Source organism: Canis aureus, chromosome 7 (assembly GCF_053574225.1).
Source record: "Canis aureus isolate CA01 chromosome 7, VMU_Caureus_v.1.0, whole genome shotgun sequence".
In the NCBI taxonomy this organism is placed as follows: Eukaryota; Metazoa; Chordata; class Mammalia; order Carnivora; family Canidae; genus Canis; species Canis aureus.
In genome coordinates this window covers 4292620-4306764 of record NC_135617.1, presented here as the reverse complement: position 1 = coordinate 4306764, position 14145 = coordinate 4292620, and the positions used below count along the sequence as shown (strand labels likewise).

Sequence of the window (14145 nt, the reverse complement as noted above, 5' to 3'; positions counted from 1 at the left end):
CCAACTCCTGAAAGAGCATCCGAGACCCAGGAAAACACGGTGCTATGTCCTGGATCTGGTGGAAGGACAAACTGGGTAGGAGAGGCCATGATCATTTCTTTTGGCTCAGCTGCTTATCCAAAACCTTGGATATATTTAAAAATGAAAAAGAATAAAAAAAACTGGGTTAGAAAGAAGAGTTAATGTTCCTTAAATATAAAAATCAAATCATACTGTGACATGTACCGTCAGGAACCACTTAAATGGTCTTGTATGCTCTTTCCTTCAAGGGCAAACATTTTTAGTATTTAGGAAGCAGTGCTCACAGGGGTAATGTGGGTTCTGTTTTGAAAATTATACACGACTTTATTATCCTAAGAGACAACTGTGTATGATAGTTTGTCAGGGAAAGGCAGACTGAAAGCATCAATTCAATTCAGCACACCTACTGTGTGTCAGGCACTGTGACCAGATAGATCAGGATAAAAAAACTGAACAGTATGAAAGGTTACTGAAATCACTTTATTTATGTTTAAAGATTTTATTTATTCATTCATGAGAGACACACAGAGAGAGGCAGAGACACAGGCAGAGGGAGAAGCAGGTTCCCTGCAGGGAGCCCTATGTGGGACTCGATCCCGGGACCCCAGGATCATGCCCTGGGGTGAGGGCAGACACTGAACCACTGAGCCACCCAGGCGTCCCTTGAAATCATTTTAAAAACAATTGATGCGGGATCCCTGGGTGGCGCAGCGGTTTGGCGCCTGCCTTTGGCCCAGGGCGCGATCCTGGAGACCCAGGATCGAATCCCACGTCGGGCTCCCGGTGCATGGAGCCTGCTTCTCCCTCTGCCTGTGTCTCTGCCTCTCTCTCTCTCTCTCTGTGTGTGACTATCATAAATAAATTAAAAAAAAAAAAAAAAAAAAAACAATTGATGCAGAACACCTGGGTGGCTCAGTCGATTGAGCGTCTGCCTTGGGCTCACGTCATGATCCCAGAGTCCTGGGATTGAGTCCTGCATCGGGCTCCCTGCTCAGGGGGGAGCTTGCTTCTCCCTCTCCTCCCTTCCCTTACTATCTCTGTCTCTCTCTGTCAAATAAGTAAATAAAATCCTTAAAAAAAAAAAAGTGATGCCATAATAACTTTTTTTTTTTTTTTAACTTTCAAACCAAATTTTGAGAGTCATTCCTTTGAAAAACAGGCATAACATTTTCCACTTCCTTGCTTAATCACGCCCCAGGACTCATGTTCTGTGGCTTCCCTGTGAAATTTTCCTAACACTGCCTACCCTATTCCATCTTCAAGAAGGCAGTGGGGGTAGAACTGGGAATGTGTGTGTGGGAATGTGTGTGTGTGCACGTGTGTGTACTGGGGATCTGCTTTTCCTTTTGTGCTCCATAGAAACACTCATATTATACTTTCCGTTTTGCGTCCTAATTGGTGGAGTTTGGTCTCACCCATAAAACAAAACCCTTGTCATGTACTGTGTCTCAATGTACCTCTGTTTTCCCAAGGCAGGAACAATGCCCAGCACTGCTCCTAAATGTTTACTGAATGAACGACTGCGAGCTTCTTTGGACTGCGAGCTTTATCTCAGAGTCCAGTTTGGTAGTTAAAATATTCCCCATAGTAAGTGTCAAAAATTTCAAAACTTACAATGTGTGCATATATAAATATACCTCAGGATATTAAGTTTGTTAAGGTATAGTTTACAGAGAGTGAAACTGTCCCTGAATTTTGACAAATGGACACAACTGAGTGAGGGGAGGTGGTTCTTAAATACTTGCTTGGGTCCTGTCCCTCCAGGGCCTCTGCCTGTGAGGCCAGGGTTTTTAATAACTCCTCTGGTGATTCAGAGAAGAATCCTTGGAGTGGATGGTCCTCTGCCACCGTATTCTGGATTTCCTCTCCTTTCCTCAGCCCCCCATCCATCACTCTCAGTTAACTATTAATACTGAAGATGAAACCGAAACATTTCTACTCGGTACCCCACTGGAAGTAAAACACTTGGCTGGAGTCAAGTATGATTTCTGGTTGTTTAGAAGAAACAGAGCTAGTAAATGATATTTTTGAAATGAACATGAGATAGCCACTCAAAGACATGAAAATGGCTTTGAATCAGAGTGAATAAAAGGGCTGTGATTGGGGCACCTGGGTGGCTCAGTCGGTTAAGCGTCTGCCTTTGACCTGGGTCATGATCCCAGGTCCAGGAATCCACCCTGCATGGGGCTCGCTGCTCATTGGGGAGCCTGCTTCTCCCTCTGCCTCTGCCTGCTGCTCAACCTACTAGTGCACACTCTCTCTGTGTCAAATAAATGAATAAAAATCCTTAAAAAAAAGGGGGGGGGAAGTGCTGTGATTTAAATGGAGACTGAGGATTAATGTAGGGAAGGGGTGGGGTGAGAGAAGAAAATTGCTCTTACAAAACACATTAGTTTGATTCCAAATGCAACGTGACACCTAAAGATTCAGGGGCTCCGTGATTAAGAGAGATCGACACAAGGTCAAAACCTAAGGAATACACTGTTGAAGGAAAATAGGGGAAATTCATTTCTCTGGTTTTATGGTGTCATCCTTCAATGACTGGAAGAGACATGGGATAAGGGGGACAAAAGATATTATCTTCTCTATCCTTTACTTAGTTGAGACTGTTGGACTATGTGGAGTCTGGCCTCTAATTAATAATATGGGGCAATCTTTACCCTATTCAGATTTCTACTTTTACAAATCAACATTTCTGTTTGGGTGAAATCCATCATACCCAAGTCCAGAGGCCTATCACCCTTCTTCTGTCATCGGCCCCCCGCCCCAGGATTGTATTATGATCCAAATACTTCCAGTGATAGGGTCAATGGCCAGGAGACTTGACATTTAGTGGAAATGGAATCTGACCTTTACTAATGTTTCACTGTGAATAATCTTGGTTTCATTGTGAATAATGCTCAAAATGGGGCTGATGTATTGACTAGTGTTTGACTAGCCAAAAAAAAAAAAAAAAAAAGAAGAAGAGGAAGAGGAAGAAGAAGAAACCATCATGAATCAAAACGGAGGTATATAAACTTGGTGTAAAAACAGCCAAAAAAATGCACAAAAATGTACAACGCCTACTTGTTCTGCTGAGGTCCTGGGAGACTACAAGCCTGCGTGTATTTTAATAGTCCATTAATTAAAATGGGTCTTTCAGAAAGGGTGAATTTAACGACAACGACAACAAATCACCCTGGTTTTGCAAAATGCCATCAAGTTACCCCCTCAGAGAAAAGGAAATCATGGAAACTGCCGTGGACACGTTTGGAAGCACGCTTCCCACTATCATTTACAAGGCAGGGTACGTTGGTCTCGCCAGCTGCCAGGACGGGTGGGAAACTGCTGAGCCAGCCGTTATGGCCAAACCAAGCGGCTCCCTGTAATTAGAGTTAGCTGGGGGAAAAAGTGGCACACAGAGGATAGAAATATGTGGCCTCAGACGGGGTGGGGGAGGACAAGACAGCTGATTAAGTTTCTCTCAAGAGATTCAGTGAAAGGATCTCCCTGGGAGTGGCCCCCACTAATAGCTGCGAGCCCCGTGGAGCGCCTGAAAGGTGGCTTGTCCAAACGGAGATGTGCTCTTACGAGTCGAACACACACGGAGATTTCTAGGACTTAGCACACAACTATTTCCATGATTTTTAATACTGGTTGCATGATGACAGGATAGTTTAGATACATCTCAGGTCAAAGTATATTATTAAGATTGATTCCACCTATTTCTTTTTACTTTCATTTCACATGGCTACTAGAAATTTTTTTTTTTTTTGGCTACTAGAAAATTTTAAGGCATACATGCTCTTTGCCTTCTCTCTCTATTGGACAGCAGGGATTGAGACCTTCGCTTCTTCACTTGGTAGCTGTTTCTGGCGAAGGGAGGCTGGGCTGTGGAGGGTTAGCAACGGAAGAAACGTCTTGTGTTTCTGTGGGATGAGCGTCATGCCGGGGGTGAAGCATCGTGGCTGGTACTTGCTGACTGAAAACTTTAGCTTCAGGAGACGTGAGGAGGGGGCACAAGAGACTCTCAAGCTTAATTAGGTCTGACCCGGGCCCGACTCAATCTGCCTCTGCCTCAGGTTGTTAATCTGGAAAATGGGAGGGCAGGACTAAATTCCTGTGGCATGAAGTGAAACCAGAGGAGGCCTCTACCTGCGATCAGTTCCCCATCACTCCAAAATTGGTTCCCCATCACTCCAAGCTTGAGGATGATTTCTGCTACAAATGATTAGAGTTGGGGCACCTGGGTGGCTCAGTCGGTTAAGCGTCTGCCTTTGGCTCACATCATGATCCCAAGGTCCTGGGATCGAGTCCTACACTGGGCCCCTTGCTCAGCACAGAGTCTGCTTTTCCCTCTACCTCTGCCCCTCTCCCCTGCTCATGTGCTCGTGCTCTCTCTCAAATAAGAAATACAATCTTAAAAAAAAAAAAGGAAGATTAGTGTTAATGTAATCAGCCCTTACACTGTGACTACTGAGGCCCAGGCTGAGGAGCACAGCTATTCATCTGTGTCAGCTCTGCTTCCGTTCCCCTCATGGGAACAAGTGCAAAGTTTCTTCTGTGACTCGTTACTGTAGTTAAAGACACACAAAGAACAGGAGTGCGAGGCGTTTGGTAAAACATACACACTTCGCCTCCCTGGTAAGGACTGAGAGAACAATTTTAATGTTTTCTTGTAAAAGATTTTATTTATTTATCTGAGAAAGAGCGAGAGAGAGCGAGAAAAAGCAGACTGAGGCAGGAAAGGGCAGAGGCAGAGGGAGAAGCAGACTCCCCACTGAGCAGGGAGCCCGAGGTGAGACTCGATCCCAGCTCCCCAAGATCATGACCTGAGCCGAAGGCAGATGTTTAACTGACTGAGCCGCCCAGCCGCCCCTCAGAGAACAATTTCAAACAGAAAAATCACGCAGATGAGATTCAGAGGGAAATGTATTTGCTTTCATTCAAAGCCACAGATGAAAAGTCTGCTACTGTGCTATTAACCTACTAAGTAAGAAATCCAAGGTTTTCTAAGAATACTTCAGTTATAGAATACGTCTATAAAACCCCACGTTCCCCCTCTTCAAAAACCAAACGCCCCTCAAATCAAATTTTCAAGACCATGAATTTCTGTTTGAAAGAGTATGTTAAAAACAGGCACAGAATTCCACTTCTAAACAAAGCCTTGGCTGACCTGAGGGGCCTCAGCCGGCTGCAGCGCAGGTGCTGAAAACTAGCGATTCTGCTGTCGAGTGTCAGAATATATAAATCAGCTACCAGCATGAAAAACTTGGGATGGTTACAATATGGATGGAGATTTCGGAGAGTTCTGGGCCCAGTAGCACATGCATCTTTTAGGCGTGTGTGGCTTGCTTCTGCAGCGGCACAGCAACACCCTCCCCGGCTTATGCCTTGTTTTACAGACCGACCCAGTCAGGAAGGCATTTGTCTAAGGCAAGAACTGCAGGTGTGAGACACGGACAGGGTAGGGGATCAGAGGGAACAGAGCAAAGTGGAAAACCCCTGGCTCTGAGCCTGATCACTCTGGCTTGATCTCGGCACCAACAGAGGAGCTGGGTGACCCTGAGCAAGTCCCTTTCCTTGCTAGTCTGAGCTGCTGTGGGGAAAGAAGGGAAAGAAGCTCTACAGTTAAGGAGCCCAGGTGGTACGCTGGCAGGTAGTGAATAACTTTGTTAGAGTTATTCCTTCTTATCCTAGAGACTAGAAAGAAATGTGGTTAGCATAATCTATTATCATAGCAAAATCTAGCTGACCACCTGGGAAGTGTCTAATTCGTCACTGTAAAAAATATGAAGGCCTAGGTCATTCACTATCAAGAACCGAGGCAGAGAAAGCAAAGGGGAAAAAATGTCAGACACCATCCCAACATAGTACCGGATCCAGGTGAGGATTATCCATTGATACTTGAGGACGCAAGGCAGGTGGGTGACAGGATGTCCATAAAGGATCCATGAACCAGCCCACAGATGCCTTTACTGACTCAAAGTGTATCTGGACAAGGGTGAGGTCTGGTTAGCACACCCTGCTCAAGAGGTCAAACTAGGCTCTGTGGATGGTGGGACAATGTGACATCAATGGCCTCCTGCCATGCTTGTAGCATCAAGCATGCATTATCACCTGTGGAGTATTCTTGCCGCAGAAGATGTTTACCCTGCATCGAATACCAAGCCTCGAGAGCTAACAATTTTCAGCAAGGAAGAAGGAGCAAGCTGAACGACACTATGCAGAAACAGGCACGGCCAGAGTGCAGGATGCTCTGTACCACCTGCAGCCTGGCCAACAGGGAGCTGTCTGAATGTGGAATGCATGTTAGATGATGTCATGAAATTACTGTAAAGGTCTTAGGTATAATATCGTGGTTGTGCAGAGGAACCCATAGGAGATACACAATGAAATGTGTAGAGGTCAAGTGCCAAGATGTTTTTAACTTTCAAATGGTATAGCAAAAATTTATGTAAGGTATGTCATATGTGTTATATATAATACATATAGATATATATGTGTATAAATAATTGGAAAAAGGAATAAAGAAAGCAAATATGGCAAATTCAGAACAATTGACGAATCTTACAGGTAAAGGGCACATAGGTGTTGGTTTTGCCATCCTCTCAAACTAGTGGCTTTGTTCAGAATAAAAAGTTGAGAAGGAAACTGGGAGAGAGAAAGAAAAAAAAATGAGAGGGGAAAAAAATCACATAATATCACTCCCTCCTCTTTTTATAATCCTGATATATTTATATTCAGGTCAGCTTCACTGTGTGCCTTTTCATTCAGTATGGTGATATTTTTACCACTTTAATAAATTTCATGTGTGCTCATTCAAGCTGATGTAGCCACTGTTTTGGCTGCTTTGTTGGCAGACATCAAAACCAAACTTTAAATAAAGCTCCCATAGTAGGCCCTAGAAGTGTACCAGGTAGGTAGGAAGCCAGAGATACCATATCAAAAAACTCCTGAAATTGACACCTAATTCCCTATCTGGATGGTTTTTAAGCCAATAAGACTGGATCAAAGGCTCTAGGTGGAGAGCATCCTCTTGGGCTTTAATCTTTCTGGCTGGGCCGGGCATTAAAAGAAAAAAAAAAAAAAAGACAGGTACAGGGTGCTGGTCAAGCAGGGCTACTGAGGTTTCAGAAAGGCTGCTTGCACATAGAGCATGCTGTGCCCGCGTTCTGGTGCAGAGTAGCAAAGGCTCAACCCAAAGGACAATCACTCAGAATTCAATTTTTAATGCAGTGAGAACTCCCAGTGAAGCAGGAATTAATTCTGTGATGCCTTTAACACGGACAGGGCCGTAAAGGGCCTGGATTCAGGGCAGCCCCAGTGGCAAAGCGGTTTAGCGCTGCCTGCAGCCCAGGGTGTGATCCTGGAGACCCGGGATCGAGTGAGTCCCACCTACCGTCGGGCTCCCATCGGGCTCCCTGCATGGAACCCGCTTCTCTGTGTGTGTGTGTGTGTGTCTCTATGAATAAATAAAAAAGGGGGGGCCTGGGTTCAGAGAGCATAGATACACACCTGGCTCTACTGCCCGCGTCGGATGTACAGCTGCAGAGCAGGGTTTCTTAGTTGGGGTGCAACTCTTCACTGGGCAGGGCTGTCTCAGACACCATAGGACATTTACCAACCCTACCCGACTCTCCACACCCCCACATGCCAACACTGCCTCCCGACTTTGAGAAGAGGACAACGAACACCCCCACAACTCCCAAGGGCCTCCTGCCTAAGACACAGGCTACATTCCTGGAGTCACTGATTTTATCAGGGGTTAATACCTGTTCCACCACCTAAGCGGCGATTTGGGAGGAGCAAAAAATGCTGCAGCTCCTTCTACCCTTGCATCAGCTATACAAATGATATCATAATACCCGTTTGCACGGGCAGCCTTTCCAGTTAGAGGCAGGGCTATAGACTTGGTCCAAATACCTGGAATCCCAGGTGGGATCTATTACCCGGTGTTAGCTGTCCAGCCACGTACTAGAGTATGCAACAGCCAACTCAGTCTGAAAACGCTTCCCCTCCGTAAATGGGAAATAAGCACTACTGCAGACAAAACCCAAGCTGCAGTGTAGATTTTTGCGTGAGGGCTGACGGCAGAGACACGGGAGCATACGAGATGGACGCCGGTCTCAAAGCAGCTTCAAAGAATCTGGCTTAGGATGGCACTCAGTCTAATCTGGAATGAGAAGGACACTCCTCTTGGTGAGCAAGGAGCAACTTCAAGGATCAAGAGAACAGGGTAGCAGAACATGGTGCTCTATCGGCCCACGCACAGCGGAGCAAGGAGCAACATGCGCAGCCTCGACCTTCAAAATAGCAGATCTGTTCTTTGCATTCTTCAGCCCTGCTCAGGGAAGGGAATCTTAGAGGCTGGGCAGGGCGGCCTGTGAGTGTGCACAGCAGCCACCTGGAGCGTGACGTGAAGAACACACCTGCTACAAGGGTTCAGATTCCATCCACCTCGACTGGGCCCAGGGACCTGCACCCTTAAGCAATCTCTCTGGGTGATTCAGATGCAGGCCGCAGACAGCCCTGGGAGAACAGGGGCCACCTCTCCAGAGACTTCTACAGTTAGCAGGCTTTGCCTTCAATCTCCCTCCTGGGGCCTTCTCGCTCTCATTTTACTCCCTTCGAGACTTAGAATTTAGGCAAAAGTGCTTCTGTGCCCTCAGGTATGGTTGGTTCTTTTTGATTAAAAAAAAAAATCATTCTTACTCTACCTCTGTTCCTCCTCCCTGCCCACCTGCCACACACACTGCGTAGATGAAAAGCTGGTTTTATTGTGTTGATCTTATTTCTCCTTTTATCCTTTGCTTTCAAAGGAGGACGAGGAAACGCTGACTGGACAGAAAGTTCCAACCCTTCCTCTGAAGGAGCCCAAAGGCCTCAGGTACTAAGAGGGAAGTGAAGGAGGCCGCCAGAGGCGAGAGTCTTGAAGAGCTACGTGCAGGTGGATACCCATGCTCGAGGGCCTTCGCTGCGGTAAAAGGGCACTGAGGCGGCCCACGAGAGTTACCCGGGCGTTGGAGAGGCAGTGCCGGCAGGGAAGGAGCTATACATGTGTAGCTTCCTATAGTTCCTTACATCAGGATATTCAGCATTCTTGCTGTCTCACCCGACGCTGCTTACTATTCAGCTTTGGTGCACTCCTCCACATTCTATTCATCTTAAAAACAGCAGGCTGATAATGTAAAGTCTCTAAATCTCTGGACTTGGCCATCTGAAATGAGATCTTTTACCCTTTTCTTCTCCAACTTTCCAGAACACATTTTCACAGCAGCCTTGCGAAGGGACAGATTATCAGAACCAGAAACATGGAGGGTAGCGAAGTCGAAGGAATATTACACCAAAGGCTTTGGTAAGAGAATATTTATGTCCACGAGCACAAGCCACACCCTTTCTGGGAAGATATTACTAGCCCTGAAGCTGGGTTAGTGGATCCCAAAATATACCTCACAAAAAAGCACAGTTACCCTCCTAAAACAAGCCCTATAATTAAAGTCTTTTTCAAGTGGCTTGTGCTATATCACAACTTGACATATGTTGCTTTACTCTCCCAGCTTCAGCAAGTGTAGCCATCTTGGGCTACAAAAGCTCTCAACAACTTACATTTAAACCAGACTGTGGTGTCACTAGGAAACTGATGCAGATAAACAGCCCCGTGGACCAAAATACCCAATCTCAGTCGTCGGTAATGAGATCTCTCTCCTTCCTAAGCACATTTTCATCACAGCAGAATCGCTGCCCTTGCTTCAAAAGGAAGGACTGGCCCCAGATTGAAATACCATTTCATCTCAGAGACCATCTAAAGGCAGCCTCTTCTGAAGAAACTGGGGCTGAAATCAAAACAGGAGACAACCTCCTTTGTGTGAATGCGGGGATCGTGTTGTGTGAGTCTCGCTTCTAAGTCAACAGTCATCAGCCTAAGCCTTCAGATGCCCATCTGTCTGCCTGAATCCATGGAAGTCGGTTCTTGCTCGGAGTTACGGGTAGTGTAAGAGACAGTCCCTTACGAGGTCTGTGACCAAACTTCTTGATGTTTTCTAGTTCTATATTTACAGATATTTAAATGTCAAAGTATTTAAAATTTTAAACCTTCAAAGTAATAGCACTTTGAACATTAATTTTTTTTTTATTACTTCCACATCAGGTTTCTCGGTCTCAGCATTTTCAACACCTCGGGCCTGATCACTGGGTGTGGCGGATGCTGTCCTGTGCACCGTAAGATAGTTATAGCAGCATCCGAGGCCTCCACCCACTAGGCCAGGAGCACACATTCTCCCACCACCCAGGTGTGACAACCAAAATACCATGCCTCCTCCTTTGGGAGAAACAAAATTAACTCAGGTTGAGAACCACCACTCTCTTTATATTTATGTATTCATACATCTCCCCATGGCATGGCTAGGGGGTAAAAAAAAAAAAAAAAACTAGATTTTTCAAGGCACTCAAGTTTTTTTTAAGAATTTCAAACTTCCTATGACTCATAATGAAGAGTCAGGATGTGATACGGTGCTACCTTGAAAGATTTATACACAGCACTACTGCTGTTTTAAACAAAGGGGGGCGAGACCTGGCCTCATTTCGGTCAAGACGCTTAAGAGGATGGATCTGTCATCACCCTATCTCTTGGGTGGCTATCCTCCCTACCTTTCCCTCCCGCCCCATTCATAGACGACTACTGTGTGTGTGTGTGTGTGTGTTTTGTTTTTGTTTTAGAAATCTTTCACGATCCATTACCAGGCACTTGGTACTGATTGCAAAGGAAGAAGATTAGGGTTGGAATCTATTGACATGGTCTACAGAAGCAACAGCCCCAGGTACTGCTCGAGGGCTGGATCACCTCAGGGGCAGAGTTTCTAATGCTGGAGAGGCAGGCTGGGGGAGGGCGAGGGATGTAACATCAGGAGGGAAACAGTACGTGGATGGAACATGGTTAAATTCCACCCAGAGGAGAAAAGCCGAATAACGATGAGGGAGAGGGTCTTCAAATACCCAAAGGGCTGCTGTGTGAGAGACTGCGGAGATGTGTTTCTGTTTGCTTATAAAGTGACTACAAGCATAGATGGCTCAAGAGATATTTATCAGAGGCCTTCTGCATGCCAGGCACCGCCCAGTCACTGAGACCAGAGGAAGGAAGAAGACCAAGTTCACGCCTCATGAAGCACCTACCCTTCAGTGGAAGGACTAGATTGCTTTCCTTCCCTCTCTCCTTCCCTCCTCCCTTCCCTCTTCTTTTTAACAATTGGAGCTACATGTCTATGTATTTGTCTGCTTGGGGGTTTGTTTGTTTGTTCCATTTTAAAACTAAGGTTTAATTATGGAAAATTCACCCTTTCATTGTAGAGTTCCATGAATTTGCATGAAACATACACCCATATAAACACTGCCACAAATAATTTCATCACCCCCTAAACTTTCCCTGTGCCCCTTAATTATTTAATTGGAGCAAGCTGCTCTGCACAGTAGCAAGCTCCTCACCTCTGAGAGAATTTGGACTCCCCTCGGTCACGGGTTCTGTAGAAGAGACTTTGTTGGGGCTAGTGGGGCCAGACAATCCCTGAGGTTGTGTCCGTCTCTTTGAGTCCATGAAACTGGAAGGGGCCACCTGGGGCCACCGATCTTAAACACCAGCCCACCTGCAGTGACACGGTTGATTCCCTCCAACCACAGATATAAGCCCTACCACAAAGTCAAATTCTTTTAGTCAAAGCTTAAAAATTTCAGTTCAATAACTGGATCTCTGGGAAGGGTACATAATAAGCATAGATTTTTTTAAAAATCCAAAGAAAGGTTTGGAAATGAAAGCCTAAATATGGCAACTGAGCCCAAACCAGGGGTGCCAGCTACTCCTCGACTCTTTTTCCCCTTTTCATTATTTTGGTTCAAAGTAACATTAACTTCAAAACCAGACAAAACTCTAACAAAGATGACTGCACTTAGCTGTAAAGGTGGCAGGGAAGGGAACTTAAATTAGCCACGCTTGTCTAAGAATGGGTGGACAGCAGTGGAGAAGATGACAAATGTCTTGGGGTTGCCGCAGAGTGGATTCTGGAGGATGGGCTGTGGTGACCAGCTGGGACATCCCTTGTGACAGCACATGTGGTGTGACCAACCCACCCTTGGTGGCCCTCCTGCTGGGAGATATGTACACCTTTTGGTAGTTTGACTTCAGTGGTAAATGTCCAATTTCCAAATAAGATTGTCCTGTTATCAAAAATAACTGCTTTATTGAGCACCTACCATGCCCCAGTACCACTTAGCTCATTTTATTCTCATAACAACCATATGAGGTAGGTAACATTATAAGCCTCATTTTACAGATGAGGAAACTGAGGCTCAGAGAGTGTATGTAACAATCAGTTAGTGGAGAACTAAATTTTAAGCCAGGTCACCTGACCCTGAAGACTTTTATTACTGCTAGCAAAGTATTCTGGGTGGTTACTGAACTTAATGTGCTTGGTCTCTTGGGCCACTGTCATCATGCTGGGACTGGCTCCCACACGATGGGATTCTTGATTTCCTTCAATTTTCCATTCCCCAAACAGCGAACTGCCCATTTTTCATTTCAACAGAGAAGCCATAAGGATTTCTCTGCTGTGGAGAATTTTTATTGTTGTTTTTCTACTGGTCTGCACTTTATTACTCTTATATTCCATGGGTTACCTGGACCATAAGCTAAACTGTCAAGGGTATTCTTCACCCCGCATCCAGAAGCTTCCCTAAATCTAGACTTCTTACTAAATCTTAGAAAACTCCATATTTCTTAATAACATCAGCAATAACAGGAAAAAAAATGTCATACTGTCAACAAGTAGTGATTGAATGTCACATCTAATTATAAAGTCCCATTCTGTCCAAGTTGAGTGCAGATTTAAAAGATGCACAAAACGAGGCAATGGCTTCTCTTTGGGACACGATTTTACCACAAAAGGTATCAGAAGTAAAAGCAGCAACACTTACCAAAATTTCCCCCAAGTATCACAAACTTTATACACACCACATGTCTTCTAATACAGCTGCTGGACCAGTCCTGAAAGACAAACCACAACAAAAGGAAAAATGCATCTCTACACAGAATTAATTACTCTTCTGGAAAGCACACTGTTGTCCTTCTTTGGGGGCACTCGTCAACGTACCAAACACTTACTGCTGGATGCATCTTGTTTTTCAAAGGAAGGTGAAACCAATTTACAAATTAACTCGGCACTCATAATAACAAACGAATAAAAATCTGGACAATGAAATAAGCCAGAAACTATTGCTCACACTATACCTGAATTTTCAGCCCTTTAAAATAATGGAAGACAAAACAATGCAAGAAGATCTAAAATTGAACTCATGGAAAGTCTTCCCCCCAGGCCAATTCTCTTCCCTATTTCCTTCAATAACACACTCTCTTTGCAACTGCTGGCCGTGAGACACTCACCGTTCATTTCTAGACTTCGTTTTCTTATCTGTAAAATAGGGATTATTGAACTGACCTCCCAGGGTGGTTATGGAGATTAAATGTGATAAATATAATGACATATAAATGTCACAGCAAGGCTTAAAACAGCACCTGACATGCAGTAAACACTTAGGGCATGCAAGGAGCTATTATCTGTCTCCTAATCACCCGGGCCTGGAAACAAACACGGCCTTCCTCACCTCCTGGGTAAAGCCAGGTCCCAGCCTGCCCTTCTAGTCCTGCGGGCGTGCTGGAACTCATTGCCTTCTCTCTATCTTATCATTACACCGCCTGGCATTGCTCCTGGCAGGAACCGGTTCCCTGGCCCCCGGTTTCTTCCCTTCCAATCCTACTCTCGTGGCTCTGCAAGGCATCCTTCCCAAACACAACTTAAGAGGCCTTGCAGAAACACCTTCCATGGCTTCCCATGACCTACAAATTTATCTGTGAAATTACATTAGCCTGGGACTCCAGCTCCCCTCTGCTCTATCTCCACATCTTTCCACCGGAAGCCGTAGCATCCAGTCACCTATCCTGGCCCGCGTCCATGGGCCTGCCAGGTCCTCCCGAAAGTCTCTGTCTCATAACTGCTGGTAGGAGGCCAAGCCATCGTCTGGGCCATTTTTTTTTACCCTTTCTGTGCCGTAGGCTGTCTAGAGACACGTTTCTCAGAATAATGTTTTTAAATGCTTGAA

At 45.3% G+C, this 14145-nt stretch overlaps 1 protein-coding gene across 3 annotated transcripts in view; it reads right to left on the bottom strand.

Moving 5' to 3' along the window:
• Positions 1-14145, bottom strand: part of FYN (FYN proto-oncogene, Src family tyrosine kinase) — a 211415-nt gene that overhangs the window by 105090 nt on the left and 92180 nt on the right. For all 3 annotated transcript variants that reach the window (XM_077902737.1, XM_077902734.1, XM_077902735.1), the window contains one exon: positions 12964-13033. The gene's annotated coding sequence lies outside the window, so the exon portion shown is untranslated. The remainder of the gene's footprint in view (positions 1-12963; positions 13034-14145) is intronic.